The sequence below is a fragment of the Papaver somniferum genome, chromosome 7 (assembly GCF_003573695.1).
Source record: "Papaver somniferum cultivar HN1 chromosome 7, ASM357369v1, whole genome shotgun sequence".
In the NCBI taxonomy this organism is placed as follows: Eukaryota; Viridiplantae; Streptophyta; class Magnoliopsida; order Ranunculales; family Papaveraceae; genus Papaver; species Papaver somniferum.
In genome coordinates, this window is record NC_039364.1 from 74,548,878 (window position 1) to 74,564,874 (window position 15,997).

The following is a 15,997-nucleotide window of genomic DNA, read 5'->3' on the forward strand; positions in this document are numbered from 1 at the left end:
GGTAAACATGATAGGAACATTAGTCGAGGAGTCATTACAAACACTTTGTTAGAAGATCCGTTAGAGAAATGCCTAGCTCACTTTGGGATTGATTTCGATGATGATAATGTGATTAATGAGGTGAATGCTTTGTTAGATTCAACCCCTTTGTTAGACACTAGTAACATGGAAACCTAAGTTCGAACCACTACCAGTTTCTAAGTCTACCCTAGTTCCTTCGTTAGAAGAGCCTCTAAGTTGGACCTAAAACCATTGCCAGATACCCTGAAGTATGTGTTTTTAGGCCCGTCTGAAACTTTACCTGTGATTGTTGCTTCCGACTTGGATAGTGATCAGGAAAGTAGGCTAGTGACCGTCCTTCAAAACAACAAGGAAGCTTTAGGGTGGACCATAGCAGACATTAAGGGTATAAGTCCTACTGTTTGTATGCATCAGATCTATTTAGAGGAAGATACCAAACCTTCTAGGGAGATGCAACGAAGACTAAACCCTAATATGAAAGAAGTAGTTCGAACCGAGGTTCTTAAGCTGTTAGATGCAGGCATTATCTACCCCATTTCAGACAGTAAGTGGGTCACCCCGTTCAGGTTGTTCCCAAGAAATCCGGTATTACTGTAGTCCAGAATGATAACAATGAGTTAATCCCGACCCGAGTGACCACGGGTTGGCGTGTTTGTATTGACTATAGGAAATTGAACAAGGTCACTAGGAAGGACCACTTTCCCCTTCCCTTTATCGACCAAATGCTAGAGAGATTAGCTGGACATAGTCATTACTGTTTTCTAGATGGCTACTCAGGCTACAATCAGATCGTTATTGCCCCAGAAGACCAAGAAAAAACTATTTTACTTGTCCCTTTGGTACCTTTGCGTATAGACGCATGCCTTTCGGGCTATGTAACGCCCCTGCGACTTTTCAGCGTTGCATGATGAGCATATTTTCCGATATGGTAGAAAAGTTTTTAGAGGTCTTTATGGATGATTTTTCAGTGTTTGGTTCGTCTTTCGATGAGTGCTTGCATCATTTGTCATTAGTGTTGACTAGGTGTAAGGAAAAGAATCTAGTGCTTAATTGGGAGAAATGTCATTTCATGGTTCGATCAGGAATTGTCTTAGGGCATATCGTATCTTCTAAGGGTATAGAGGTAGATAAAGCCAAAGTTGACCTTATCAAGACTTTACAGGTCCCAAAAACCGTAAGAGATATTAGGTCATTCTTAGGGCATGCAGGTTTTTATCGTCGATTCATTAAGGATTTTAGCTTGATTTCTAGACCTCTTTGCAACTTGCTTGCAAAAGATGTTAAGTTTGTCTTTGATGATGCTTTTTAGAGGCTTTTGAGAAGCTTAAGACTTTACTCACTACCGCCCCATAGTCCAGGCACCCAACTGGAACTTACCCTTTGAGATCATGTGTGATGCTTCAGATTATGCTATTGGTGTTGTGCTAGGTCAGCGAGAAAACAAATTACTTCATGTGATTTACTATGCTAGCAAAACTCTGAATGATGCCCAGTTGAACTATACCACTACCGAGAAGGAACTGTTAGCCATTGTGTTTGCCTTAGACAAGTTTAGACCCTATCTCTTAGGTTCTAAGATCGTCATATATACTGATCATGCTGCTTTGAAATATCTTTTGTCTAAGAAGGATACGAAACCTAGATTGATTAGGTGGATACTTTTTTGCAAGAGTTTTCTCCAGACATTAGAGACAAAAAGGGTGCCGAAAATGTAGTAGCAGACCACTTGTCTAGGCTAGTTGTTGATTCCCCTGATGATTCCCTTCCTATAAGGGATAGTTTTCCTGATGAACAACTTTTCTTTGTTACCCAAGCACCTTGGTATGCGAATATAGTGAATTATCTTGTTACTGGTCGAATGCCCCAACATTGGGGTAAACAAGATCGTTCTAGGTTTTTAGCCGAGGTTAAGCACTTCTTTTGGGATGATCCTTATTTGTTTAAGTATTGTCCAGACCAGATTATTAGGAGATGTATACCTGAGAGTGACCAGTCCAGTATTATTTCCTTTTGTCATGATCATGCTTGTGGAGGTCACTTTAGTGCTAAGAAGACTGCTGCTAAGATATTGCAGTGTGGATTCTATTGGCCTTCGTTGTTTAAAGACTCCCATAGTTACTGTGTTACTTGTGAGCGTTGCCAGAAATTAGGAACCATTTCCCGTAGGAACATGATCCCTTGAACCCTATTTTAGTTGTTGAGGTCTTTGATGTGTGGGGTATTGACTTTATGGGTCCGTTTCCTAATTCTTTTGGTAACCTATACATCCTTGTCCCGTAGACTATGTCTCTAAGTGGATTGAGGCGGTTGCGTGTAAAACCAATGACCATAGGGTTGTGATTGAGTTCTTGAAAAATAATATACTTACACGTTTTGGTACACCGCGAGCTATAGTGATGGAGGGTCGCACTTTTGTAATGGACCTTTTAGGCTTCTGATGAAGAAATATGGTATTACACATAAGGTAGATACCCCGTATCATCCGCAGACTAGTGGTCAGGTAGAGGTTTCCAATAGGGAGATAAAACGTATATTAGAGAAAACAGTTAATCCTAATCGGAAAGACTGGTCGTCTAGGCTTATTGATGCCTTATGGGCTTACCGTACTGCGTTTAAGACCCCCCAATGGAATGTCGCCTTATCGGATTGTATATGGCAAGGCATGCCATTTACCTGTTGAGTTAGAACATAGAGCTTATTGGGCTGTTAAGCAGCTAAATTTTTCACTTGACAAGGCAGGAGCCCATAGGAAACTCCATCTCAATGAGTTGGACGAGATTCGTATAGATGCTTACGATAGTGAGAAGGAGTATAAAAACAAAATGAAACTTGTGCATGATAGAAATATTTTACGGAAGTCATTTTCTCCAGGTCAAAAAGTTCTTCTGTATGATACCCGTTTACATCTTTTCCCTGGGAAGCTACGTTCTCGGTGGACGGGTCCTTTTATTGTTCGCACTGTCTTTCCTCATGGAGCTGTTGAAATTGAGACACCGGATGGTAGTAGTTCTTCGAAGGTTAACGGTCAGAGATTGAAACCCTTTTTAGAGCCCTTTCCTACAGGTGATGTTGAGGAGGTCCCTCTGGAGGACCCTGTTTACCCTTGATTGACCATCGAGGAAGTTGTATGTTGTATATTAGTTTTTGAGTTTCTTCACCCAGGTACTATCTTTCCAACTTCTCCTCGTGTTATTTTACTTTTGGTATTTCTCTTTCATTAGAAACATTGAGGACAATGTTAGATTTAAGTTTGGGGGTGGGGAAGAACTTTTTAGTTGCACTTTTGAAACTTCTAGCGTCACATGGTATTCGGTTAGCTAAGTTTACATACTGTTTCTCACCGAAAAGATAGAAATTGGAATGCTAGGGATAACAACCTTTTGAGACATTACAGAAAAATACATTGAGATCCTTGAAATTCAGGAGAGAACTTGTTCCTTTTAGAGGGTAACCGTGATGGACCTAACCATACATGATGGAAAGGCAAGTAGTTCAGGAAATGCCAGAAAGACAAAGCAACCTCACAATGTAGTCTTAGTTACTGGATTGCGACTCTCTCTCAGTAGAAACTTATCATCAACAAGCGGAGCGACATCAAAATCTATGAAGAAAGTTGAAGACGTTTTAGGTTTAGAAGCAACAATGGAAAAGAATAATTCAAAAATCAAAGTTGAAGTTATAAGAGCAAATGATATAAGTTGTTAGAATTCATGATACCAAGACATCACAAGTTGCGAAGATCCAAGTTTTGAAAGTCCTTCTCTCATGGCCATGTAAATTGTTGTCTTGTAATTTTTTTTTCCAAAAAAATGAAGAATGAAAAAAATCATCGTTACGTTTTGTTCAATAAGGCCAAAGGGAAGTAGAAATTTATAAGTCAAGCAAGAAATCGAAGAGAAGAATTAATTGTCAAGGTTCAATGAGGTTCGATAGTTTATCATCAACAGTTGAAGACTAAAAAAAGTAGAGATATGTTTCAAGTAGGAAATACCTATTAGTCCTAGAAATAATATATTAGGATGAGTCTAGTCCAATTGACTGAGTCAACTGTCTGTTTGGTCCTTTTTGTTAAAATATATTATAGTTTGGCCTTAGTATGGTTTGGTCCTAGGGTGACGTCATGGATGATGTAGTTATCACTAGGTAGTGGCAGAAATATTCTTTTGGGACCATATATATATAGAAAAAGTCAGTAGAACATATCTTATTTAAGATTTACTTTCTCTCTCCTTCTGTTTTCAGATCTAGTTTCTCTCTCCACTTTTTCTTTTCTTTTTTTTGTTGATGCTCATGAAAACGATGAAGAAGGATGATAATTTTTTGGTTTTTTCTTTTATGTAGCTACTGTTGATGTTGAAGATGATGATGAAGATAATGAAGACGACGGAGATTTTTGTGTTTCTTTGTCATTTGTTGTTGTTGCTGCTGCTGTTGAAGAAGATGGAGATGATGAAGACGACGATGATTTTGTGTTTCTTTATTCTCTGCTGCTGCTGCTTTTGTTGAAGATGATGTAGATGATGAATACTATGAAGATTTTTATGTTATTTGGATGTACTTTTTTGATTTTGATGTTGAAGATCTCGATCTTGATTTTGTTGCTCGTGTTAAAGATGAAGTTTACTACAGTTAAAGACGATGATGTTTGTTGCTGCTGTTGAAGATGACTGAGCGCGCGATTGGGTGATAGAGGAAAAGGACAAAAACGGGATCCAAATATCAAATCAGGGTCACCCTTTATCTAAGTATTTTACCTAATACCTAATCTACCCCTCACTAATCAGGTTTAGTGATTAATTATAATTAGGAAAATCTTAAGTATTTGTTAAATGTTTTTTTTTTTTTTTTTTTTTGAAGAAACGAGTAATTTTATTAAAACCAACAGGATTACAGGACTTACAAAGCTCTAGCAGACATATAATACAAGACTCCCAACTCACTGCCAGAGACAAACACCCATTACAACACTCAAACACACCTACGAGATATCAACAACTTATCCTCTTAGCCTCCTTACGAATATAAGGCAAAAGAAAATTCGGAGGCTGGAGAGACCACTGTTGAGTACAATTATTTATACGAGCATGCTTTGTTATAGCATCAACTGCTCTATTATAGGTCCTAAAGAAAAATTGAACAGAAACCTCAAACAAACCTCGGAAAATACATAATCATTCATTGAAAAGATGTTGATCTTCCCACCTAGTGATATCTATCATTTGATATTGCAAAGCTTCCATAATAGTTTTGTTGTCACCTTCCATTATTACTTTACTTAGTTGCTTGTCTTTTATCCACTGAGCAACCTTCTGTATAGCTAACACCTCAGCTTGGTCTACATCCCTTGCTCTTCTAGTCCAGGCCACAACTTCCACGAATTCTCCTAAATGGTTCTGAACCACAAAAGCAAGACCAGAAAAATTAGTACCAGGAATAATGGAGGCATAAAAGTTAATTTTCAACCAATGTAATGGTGGTGGTGACCAACAACAATGATGCTTAGTGCTAGAAAGTGTGCTAGTATGAATAGAGCTACTAGGTGTGATATGAATGCAAATATGATAATTGTGATAGAATTTATAAATTTGTCTAATGATAGACCCACGTGCCTGCATTTTGTCTTCAAAAACTTTCAAGCATCTACTTTTCCAAATATTCCACATTGTGACCACAACCAAGTTCAAAAGCTCCTTTCTTGTGATGGAAACTGGATTATTCCTTTGTATCCAAGATTGTATCCATTTTTGTATATCTCCAAAACTGTTAGCCACTTGAATAATAAATGGAGAAATCCTATTCAATATAGCCTGAGCATATGGGCATTGAAGTAGCAGATGAGAAGAAGTTTCTGAAAAAGCGGGGGTACAACAACCACACCCAATATTTCGATTAGCAATCTGTATGGAATAACTCTAATATACTTTCAAGAGAATCAACTAGACTCAATCTTAATAAAATATATCAAAGAGTTATATCTCTCTTTCTCGATTCAATTCTTACTCAAGTAAAATCTGCGAGTCTAATTGAATACATGAGAAATCACTTGAACGGTACCAAAGACCAATGTTCAAGTATCAATCAATTTCAATCAACAACCAAAGGTCGGCTTCCCAATTGATTGATTCTGATGCACAACCTGTGATATTTCAATTACATAACAAAACATAATGCGGAAAAGAAATAACACAGACACTAGAATTTTGTTAACGAGGAAACCGCAAATGCAGAAAACCCCGGGACCTAGTCCAGATTGAACACACACATTGTATTAATCCGTTACAGACACTAGCCTACTACAAACTAACTTCGGTTTGGACTGTAATTGAACCCCAATCAATCTCACACTGATCCAAGGTACAGTTGCACTCCTTACGTCTCTGATCCCAGTAGGATACTACGCACATGATTCCCTTAGCTGATCTCACCCACAACTAAGAGTTGCTACGACCCAAAGTCGAAGACTTTAATAAACAAATCTATATCACACAGAAACGTCTACATGAATAGATAAATCGGTCTCCCACAGAAATACCTACAAGTTTTTGTTCCGTCTTTTGATAAATGAAGGTGAACATGAACCAATTGATAAACCAGACTTATATTCCCGAAGAACAGCCTAATATTATCAATCACCTCACAATAATCTTAATCGACGCGACGAAAGAAGATATTGTGGAATCACAAACGATGAGACGAAGATGTTTGTGACTACTTTTATATCTTGCCTATCGGAGATATTAATCTCAAGACAATCATTACGATTGTACTCAACACGATAGAATATGCAAGATCAGATCACACACCTACGAGAAAGTAGTATCGGTCTGGCTTCACAATCCCAATGAAGTCTTTAAGTCGTTAACCTGGTTTACAAGAAAAAACCTAAGGTTGAAGGAGAATCGACTCTAGATAATACAACTAGTATCACACAGGAGGTGTGGGGATTAGGTTTCCCAGTTTCTAGAGTTCTCCCTTATATAGTCTTTCAAATCAGGGTTTGCAATCAATGTTAGCTTAGTAACAAAGAATTCAATATTCACCATTAGATGAAAACCTGATTGGATTCAAGCTAATATCTTTCAACCGTTAGATCGAAAACTTAGCTTGTTACACATAAATGAAATGCACGATTTTAGGTTTATGTAACCGTACCCAAACATGTACATTTGTTGGTTCAACAGTAGTTAACCAAATGGTTAGCCATATGAGCACTTTCATATCAACCATATTCTTCTTCACCATAACTAGTTCGAATGACTCAAATGAACTAGTTAGAGATGTGTCCAATTGTATAAATCTCATATAACTACACAAGACACAATTGAAGCAAAAATGATTTGATTCACTCGAATCGATTCATGAACTTTATAGCCACGGTTTGCAATTTGCATTCCTTATTTAATATAAATATACGTTCACAAATAATCGTCTTTAGATATAACCAACTCAAGTTCGCAGACTTAGTTCGCGGACTTAAGTTCCCGGAAGGAGTTCACAAACTCCAGCAAATATTCTCGGGATGAGAACCTCTGCCGGTTTGCGGACTGAGTTCACGGTCTGAGTTCACAACTCTTATTACTTTGGTTCAAGAAATAAAGACTTATACATATATGTGTTGCCACACAATGCTTATATCCAACAATGGTTATATAATCTAAACTCTCATTTCAATCATTGAAACATTCTTAGAGGACGTTATATAGTTGTTATTCACAAACCATTTTTGGTCAAAGCCATTTTCAAAGTGATTGAAACATAACATGACTTTCTTCACTAGGTAAAGATGAACTTGGGCAAAGCGAAAGCTTACCAACACATATTTCGAGATATAGATAGGCGAAATAAATTCGGCTGGAAATAACAAATGTGTATAATCAAAGTCTATATCAAAACGACTTTTGACTCAAGATAGGAGATAGAGTAGATAGACTTTTGAGTGATACATAAGTTCAAGTCTCCACATACCTTTTAGTCAATGAAGTTCCACCAGTTCCTTGAGTAGTTCTTCGTCTTTTATGATGATCGCATGGATTTCTTGAGCTCAACTACACTTTCTATCCTAGTCCGAGACTTAGTTATAGTAGACTAGAAATCAAGACTTATAGTTTTGATAACTAACATTGACAAACATGCTTGAGATAGCAACGCATGCGAGTTCGACCGAGCAGTGCTCTAACAATCTCCCCCTTTGTCAATTTTAGTGACAAAACTATCAATACATATGGAATACAAAAATAAATAAATAAACTTTTGTAGCTCCTATTCCACATGCCTAATCTTCAACATTACTCGAAATCGTCGTCACTTCCAAGCACTCCAATGATCCTAAAGGTTGTAAGTTCAGCATCATCGTTGTTGAAAATCCGTAGCTATAACAATGAGAAAACATAATTCTCAATCTTTGTTATACAGTGTCATAGTATCATTATGCAGCATCAAAGTTCAATTGTATCACAACTTCGACAACAATACTATGGTGATATGTATCACTCCTCCTTAGTCAATACTCCATCTCACATGGAAACCACTCCCCCTTACATAATGATTCGCAAACCATATTTTTTTGTAGTGTGAACTACATATTAATTCTCCCCCTTTTTGTCAATAAAATTGGGAAAGGTACGAAAACGGGATCCTAATGAAATTTCCAAAAGAGATATTTCATGACCAAAAGAAAGCATATATCAACTTGTTTAGATGCAATCATAAAGCCTAAGCTAAATGCATTCATCAAGGAGTTTATAAAGATACAAGATAACCCCTATAATATTCCACAACCGCACTCCCCACAAAGATTTGGCAATTAAGCACAAGTTTAATTAAGAACTCTCCCCCATAAAATGTCATTCCCGAAAGAACAACAAGAGCGACCTTAATTTCAAAAGAAAAGAAGGATTTCTTTGGACATAACAAATCACATACGAATATGATTTGAATCCAAAATACTCAATTAGATTAATCACAAGAGAACCCATAATTAATCTAATCGGAAATGTACAACCAAATTAACCACAAAGAGTGATGAATTTAATTGATCATGCTCGACATAAGAGAACTTGCGGAGCCTCACAGTAATACATAAAAAATATGGATCAGGGAAGATCAATACTGCAGAATACGCAAGGATTCATTCTATTTTCCGTCATTATTCGCACAATGACATACAATAAACATAATCCTTGTCAACAAAGGTTCATCCTATCTTTCATCAATAATGACATAATAGGCTTCAAACTTTTGTATTGTCAAAATTTCATTCATTCTTTTATCAATACATGCATATCGACATACGAAAGACTTAACTTTTGACAAGGTATGGGACAATCATAGTTCACGGAAGCAAACACGCGTATCCATAACAAATTGCAATATAAAATCATAAAGATTAATACTGCAAAAATCATCTTCCAAACAATTTTTTAGAATTTAAACAAATTACACCTAAAAACATGAAGATGAAAACGTTGGACATAGCTATGTGTAATCACAATAATGACTATTCCAAACTCTAGTTATTATTCTAAACAAAATAATAAAATAGAAGATTTACTAGGCATTAAGACCTTTGAAGAATTCTTTATCGTCCCCGAACTCCTTATCATCAACAACCATTGGGACGTAAGGTTCATGAAGATAGGAGTTAATATCAATAAACCTTTTTGACTGATATCGACCATGGCCTTCTGAATCTCATGAGTCTTAAACACAAAAGCCTTTATTTGTTGTATATCCTTTTGCATCTCCTTCAACAGTTCAAGAACATCAGAAAACTTCTGAAAATTTGAAGGAACAACTCTAGGCTTTCTTACATTCCTTCGTTTTCTTTTCAATGTCGGAGCTAACAGAGACTTCTCTTTTTCCTTCATGATTTATGGATTGACAATCATATTAACATCTTTTCCATCAAAAGACATGATGCTTGGAGTATCCATAAGCGTATGGGTTTGTAAGGGGAAATCACAAATTAAACTCAACAAGTAGTCTTGAGATAAAAAGAGATTTCAGAGAAGGAAAAAAGAATGTAGGGTCACACAACCTTTTAACAGGTTCGTGCACGCACAACTATGAACCCTACAGAAAGTAGAATTGTCGAGAATAACCCTCCTTTATTGATAGACACAAAACTAAGAAAAACAAACTTTTCTTAAAGCCTGAGAGGTACACAATCTTGTCTCTTTTGATCAGGCACATGAGACAGGATTTACTAATCAACACAATCAATTTGTGTTGCGGTGAACAAAAATTTGTCCACCATTTTCCTCTTGAGAGGAATCCACAGACCTCTGTCTATCAAAGCGATTTGACCATACTTTCTTCTCTAATGGTCTTGTTTTATCCTTGGAAACTAACTTCTTAGACGAAGATAAAATCCTACATACCTCAGCGGTCTTCTGAGCAAGTTTAATCTTATTTTCTAATCGGTTTTCTCTTCGTTGAAGTTTGTTGACATGCCTCAATTGGTATTTGTACTTGTAACACTTTGATAGTTCATGACCCTTTGCAGAACAATATGATCACGTCAATCTTGGATAAAGATCAGGCATCTGAGATGTGCAAGCAGCTAAACACATAGTGGTACCTGAAACATCACATACAGAGTTTCCGAGGACAGGGTCAATTTTTTCTTCCAGATTGGTTGAGTTTTCTTCTGAAAGAATATCAAGATTGATGTATGTATTGCTACAATTATCAAAATCAATATTTTCACCAAGAATTGCAACACTCGATTTCTCGTCTTCATTAGACTCATAGCTGTCAGACATTTCATCAAGAGTTGCAGCAAGACCTTTGTTCCCAGTGTATTTTCTACGATTTGGTCACTCGTTTGCAAAATGACCAAATCCCTTACACTTAAAGCACTGAGGCATATCCTCGTCATCAGTTTCATCTGTGTCCCTATTTTTAGGAGGAATATGATTATGAGGTTTGACTGATGACTTAGGTTTGTCTCTTGAAAACCGTTTACTTCTCTTCAATAGAAGATCTCTAAACCGTCTTGTGATCATAGAGACTGATTTGTCAAGATCTTCATTTGATGAATCAGTCTCAGAAAATCATCCTCAGAGACAAAAACACTTTTACTTTTGTCAAGTAATTTAGTGTTCTTATGTGCTTTGAAAGCAACATCCTTTCCGACTTTGGATGTGTGCTCATGATCAAAGATCTTTAGCTTTCCAACCAACGCGTTTCTGGAAAGAGCATCAAGGTTATTTCCCTCAACGATGGCATGCTTCTTAGAATCGTATCTAGTTGGCAGCGATCTGAAAATTTTCATCACAATGTCCTTTTCAGGAATAGTCTTACCTAATGCAAAAGATGAATCAACAATTTCAGACACTTTGTGATTAAACTCATCAAATGAATCTTCGTCTGCCATACGAAGTTTTTCCCAATCAGAATTAAGGTTTTGAAGACTGGCTTCCTTTTCACTGGTATTACCTTCAAATACGGTTTCTAAGATATCCCAAGCATCTTTAGACCTAGTGCACGTAGTCACATGGTGTTGAAGATCTTGGTTAATGGCATGTATGATGACATTCAAACCGTCAGAGTTTTGCTTTGCAACAAGTATCTCGGCAGGACTGTATTCACCAATGTCCTTAGGAACGTTTACATTTCCTATTGCCACAACGGGAACATCATAGCCATTAACTACATATAACCATGATTGAAAATCACGTGCTTGAAAAAAAGCTCGCATAGCAATTTCCCACCATAAGTACTTAGATCCATCGAAGACTGGTGGTACGTTAATAGAGATAACACCTCTGTCCATAGAGTCAGATCGCTACAAACACGGACTTGTAAGGTCTTTAACGTGTTTGCCTGCTCTAATACCAATTCAAAAAGCGGGGGTACAATAACCACACCCAATATTTCGGTTGACAATCTGTATGGACTAACTCTAATATACTTTCAAGAGAATCAACTAGACTCAATCTTAATAAAGTATATCAAAGAGTTATATCTCTCTTTCTCGATTCAATTCTTACTCAAGCAAAATCTGCGAGTCTAATTGAATACAAGAGAAATCACTTGTACGCTACCAAAGACCAATATTCAAGTATCAATAAATTTCAATCAACAACCAAAAGTAGGATTTCCAATTGATTGATTCTAACGCACAACCTGTGATATTTCAATTATATAACAAAATATAATGCGGAAAAGAAATAACACAGACACAAGAATTTTGTTAACGAGGAAACCGCAAATTCAGAAAAACCCCGTGACCTAGTCCAGATTGAACACACACTGTATTAAGCCGCTACAAACACTAGCCTACTACAAACTAACTTTGGTCTGGACTGTAGTTGAACCCCAATCAATCTCACACTGATCCAAGGTACAGTTGCGCTCCTTACATTTCTGATCCAAGCAGGATACTACGCACTTGATTCCCTTAGCTGATCTCACCCACAAATAAGAGTTGCTACGACCCAAAGTCGAAGACTTTAATAAACAAATCTGTATCACACAGAAAAGTCTACATGAATAGATAAATCTGTCTCCCACAGAAATACCTACAAGTTTTTGTTTCATCTTTTGATAAATCAAGGTGAATAGGAACCAATTGATAAACCGGACTTATATTCCCGAAATACAGCCTAGTATTATCAATCACCTCACAATAATCTTAATCGACGCGGCGAAAGAAAATATTGTGGAATCACAAACGATGAGACGAAGATGTTTGTGACTACTTTTATATCTATCCTATCAGAGATATTAATCTCAAGCCAATCGTTACGATTGTACTCAACACGATAGAATGTGCAAGATCAGATCACACAACTACGAGAAAGTAGTATCGGTCTGGCTTCGCAATCCCAATGAAGTCTTTAAGTCGTTAACCTGGTTTACAAGAAGAAACCTAAGGTTAAAGGAGAATCGACTCTAGCTAATACAACTAGTATCACACAGGAGGTGTGGGGATTTATCAGTTTCTAGAGTTCTCCGTTATATAGTCTTTCAAATCAGGGTTTCCAATCAATGTTAGCTTAGTAACAAAGCATTCAATATTCACCATTAGATGAAAACCTGATTAGATTCAAGCTAATATCTTTCAACCGTTAGATAGAAAACTTAGCTTGTTACACACAAATGAAATACACGATTTTAGGTTTGTGTAACCGTACCCAAACATGTACATTTGTTGGTTCAACAGTAGTTAACCAAATGGTTAGCCATATGAGCACTTTCAAATCAACCATATTCTTCTACACCATAACTAGTTCAAATGACTCAAATGAACTAGTTAGAGAGTTGTTCAATTGTATAAATCTCATATAACTACATAAGACACAATTGAAGCAAAAAAGATTTGATTCACTCGAATCGATTCATAAACTTTATAGCCACGGTTTGTAATTTGCATTCCTTAGTTAATATAAATATAAGTTCACAATTAATCATCTTTAGATATAACCAACTCAAGTTCGCAGACTTAGTTCGCGGACTTAAGTTCCCGGAAGGAGTTCACAAACTCCAGCAGATATTCTCGGGATGAGAACCTCCGCCAGTTTGCGGACTGAGCTCACAGCTCTTGTTCCGGTTTTCCTGATCAACAAAATACACATACTTTGGTTCAAGAAATAAGGACTTATACATATATGTGTTTCCACCAATGCTTATATCCAACAATGGTTATATAATCTAAACTCTCGTTTCAATCATTGAAACATGCTTAGAGGAAGTTATCTAGTTGTTATTCACAAACCATTTTTCGGCAAAGCCATTTTCAAAGTGATTGAAACATAAAATGACTTTCGTCACTAGGTAAAGATGAACTTGGTCAAAGCTAAAGCTTACCAACACATATTTCGAGAAATAGATAGGCGAGATAAACTCGGCTGGAAATAGCAAATGTGTATAATCAAAGTCTATATATCAAAATGACTTGTGTCTCAAGATAGGAGATAGAGTAGATAGACTTTTGAGTGATAGATAAGTTCAAGTCTCCACATACCTTTTAGTCGATGAAGTTCCATCAGTTCCTTGAGTAGTTCTTCATCTTGTATGATGATCGCCACGGAGTTCTTGAGCTCAACTGCACTTTCTATCCTAGTCTGAGACTTAGCTATAGTAGACTAGAAATCAAGACTTATAGTTTTTATCACTAACATTGACAAACATACTTGAGATAGCAACGCATGCGAGTTCGACCGAGCAGTGCTCTAACAATTTCCATTGACTGATAACACACAGGACACTGAGGATTGTGAATTTGAGTTATGCGCATGAATCTGGAAGCTACATGTAAAATGTCTTTTGCTATCTTCCATATAAAAAACTGACATTTGTGTGGAAATCCTAAATGCCACAGCATCAGCCACATTTGTTTTTGTTGAGTTGAAACTTCTTGTTGTGCTTGTTGATTTATAATTTCCATATAAGTATACTGAACTGTGAACTTCCCATTCCTAGTAAGTGACCATATGAGATGATCTTTGTCCAGCTGAGGAGGGATATTAATGTCTTCAATGCACCTCAGCTGATCTACAATACATATACTTTGTAACTTGTCAGTACTCCAACAACAATCAAAGTGATCAATATAATCAGCAACGGTTTCTTGAGGATTATTGACATATAAAACTGGAGCCTGAAAATCTTTGCGAGCCACTTGACCAAACCACTGTCCATTAATATTGATAGTAGAACCATATCCTATCTCCCATATATGGAACCTTCTAACCCAGAACATTCCTCTTTGAATCGCATTCCATATCCAAGTACCCTTAGTCTTCACTGGCCCATAAAGAGGATCAGAATTATGAAAATATTTTGCCTCTAGAAGCTGAACCCATTTTTCCTCCTTCTCATTTAGCAGCCGCCACGCTAATTTTGTTAATAAAGCCTCATTAAAGACCTTCATATTTTTAAAACCTAAACCTCTCAGCCTTTTAGGTTTATTAAGTTCATACCAGCCAATGATGTAGCAGCCTTGTTTAGGATCCTTATTCCACCAGTAGTTTCTTTGAAGATCTTCCATTTTCTTTACAGTCTTGTCTGGTACATGCATACATCCCATCTGATATTGTGCCATGGTACCAACTGCTGCCCGAATCTGTATGCTTTGTCCTGCCTGATTAATAAGCTTGCCATGCCAAGATTGCAATCTAAAACCCATTCTTTCCAATGTTTTTCAAAACAAGCATTCATATTACGCCCCACAAATAAAGGATTACCCAAATAATTCTCATTCAGAGGCATGGTTTGTATTTGAGTCAGAGCTAAAATATATTGTCGAACAATATCGTTTAGATGTTGACTAAAATTCACACTAGATTTATGAAGGCTTACCATCTGCCCCGGGACTGCACAGAATTGATTAATGATATCCATTAAATCCTTGAGTGAATTCCTGGAAGCTTTAGAGAATAATATGCAACCATCCGCAAAAGAATAAATGATAAATACTTGGACCATGAGTAGCTGGCTTAAGAGGATGAATCAACCCTGAGTTTTCAGCTGCTTGTAACATACGGCTAAGAGCTTCCATACACAAAATAAATAAATAAGGAGATAAATCATCACCCTAACGAAGACCCCGAGTAGGCGTAAATGACTCAGTTGGAGTTCCATTAAGTAACACTAAAATAGTAGATGTGCTTATACACTGATTAATTAGCTGGCACAATTTATCATTAAAGCCCATGCATTTCATGACTTTTAGAATGAATCCCCATTCCATATGATCAAACGCTTTAGCCATATCTAACTTGATTGCTACTGCCCTGAAGAAGCCCTAGTTCTTTTCATGTAATCAATAACTTCATGTGCAATTATCGTATTATCTAATATATTCCTGCCAGGCACATAAGCATCTTGCTATGGAGACATTATCCTAGTCAGATACCTTTTCAACCTATTAGCTAAAGTCTCCGAAATAATTTTATATGCGATATTACATAAACTTATAGGTCGAAAATCAGAAGGAGTCTCAATACATAGCTTCTTAGGGACTAATACT